Raw genomic sequence first — 1,969 nt, forward strand, 5'->3', positions numbered from 1 at the left:
AAACAACAAAAAATATTAATGTGCTTTTTGAATTTCATAAGCTTTGACAACATCAAAGATATACCCTAGACTCTATGTGACGATTTTAGTTTATTTTTGTTTTGCAAACAAAAAGAAAAAGAAATATTTCAACAGCACTTTAAGAAGGTCCTTTGAGCAAATTTTGGTGATTTATATACAACCACACCGTTATAGCCCATCATTATCACTTTAACTTGAAACCACTCAAAAAAGCATACTCCTACGTTCATCTTGAAGTTTTGGAAGTGTATTTCTCTACTACTACTTCTGTTATTATCCTCGCAGACCGATTTTATTATATTTTATGACACCCATAATGAGTTCGCAATTGCCGCGTAAGGACTTAAGAAAAGACAACATCCCGTATAAACCTTCTTTGTATATAAAATATAAATATGTACATAAAACCATATCTTTCCAACACCCCCCCTCCGAACATTAAAGCACATAAATGTCTGCTTACTGCTCTTGTGGTAAATTTAAAAACTGAAATTGTATATACTACTTTCCGCTGAAAATCCTCTCAATGTGTCATTTGGACTTTTCTTAGGTAATCCAAAGCCTTGAGAAAAGCTATACAGCTATATGCTTCAATTTACTTTGGTTAAGCCGCGCACTAAATAGATTGCCGAGTTGGTATTTTAGCAGCGAACATCAGACCAGTCTCTAGCCACAAGCCACAACTAAAGCCTTGAGGAGCTGGAGAAATATTGCAACAGCAGCTGGTGATGTAGAAAAACAACATTAGATCAATTCTCATTTACTTTTTTGAAAAAGGATTTCCAATTGGTCTTGAGCGTGAGCGGTGAGCAGTAAGATGTGAGCTGGTGGCGTTGACTATATGGCCATTTCATATATTCGGTTAAATGGTCCTGAATTGGCATTCGAGGACATCTATGGCCGTTGTAGCAGCATCGCATTGGCCAGCAACGTATGGTCATTTTTTTTCCTAATGCTGACACTTTTATGTCTCACTTAATTTTGATATACTCATTCGTGGCCTTTTCCAAAGGATTTTCTTTGATTGCCTTAGTTTTTCGATGTTTTTATTTTTCTTTTCGTTGTTGTTGTTTTTGTGTGTATCCTTTTTTTTGGAACATTTTGTGTGTATTACTGTCATCATAACGTTCTAACGTCGTCGTTGTGTGTGGCGTCATTCAGTGGCGATGGAAATATGGTGGCAGTTGTTATCAAAATGGGCTAGAGGAGATTTAATAGTTGGCCGGATTTTATGGCAGCCGATTATGATCCTAGAGTGTTGTTGCTCAAGTTAGGCTAAGCCGAATATATACATTTCAGGATAATAATGGAAGTTCTTTATGAGAATATTATACAATTTTTGGTAAGGATATTTGTATTTTAATTTCCTTTATATCAATGTTCTTTTTTCTATGTTCGCTTATGCTCGTATACTATGTATATTGTATGTATAATGTGGGACACCATTTTTGATGTCATAATCAAAGCCATAAACCGCCATGCTTAGAGGTATTTTTATGTTATAAATGAGTATCATTAATGTTGGGTTTCAAAAAGAAAAGGAAGAAGTTCTTTTTTTTATTTTCTATTTTAGTTTTGGAAGAAGAACATTAGTAGATTGTTTGTTTTTGTTTTTTTTCCTGAATATTTTAACGTGAAAACATAAAATCAATAGATAATAAAATAACATTTAAATAATTGATTAAACGTTTTTTTGTATGGTAAAATCGAATTTAAGTATTGCTTATCTTATGCTACCTCTTAGGCCTAATTAATTATATACAATCCATATTTTGTTCTTAAGGAAAACAATATTTAAGAGGGAGTCATTTGTTAAAAACTTTTATGCGGAACTTCTGCAGTTTTCCTCATTTCAAGAGTTCCAAAAAACTTTTATAGTACCGCAATCATTAATTAATTTTTAATCGATCAAGTGAGTGATCCGTGGCATGATGGTTAGTGCGTTGGA

This window comes from Eupeodes corollae, unplaced genomic scaffold (assembly GCF_945859685.1).
Source record: "Eupeodes corollae unplaced genomic scaffold, idEupCoro1.1 scaffold_872, whole genome shotgun sequence".
Classification (NCBI taxonomy): domain Eukaryota; kingdom Metazoa; phylum Arthropoda; class Insecta; order Diptera; family Syrphidae; genus Eupeodes; species Eupeodes corollae.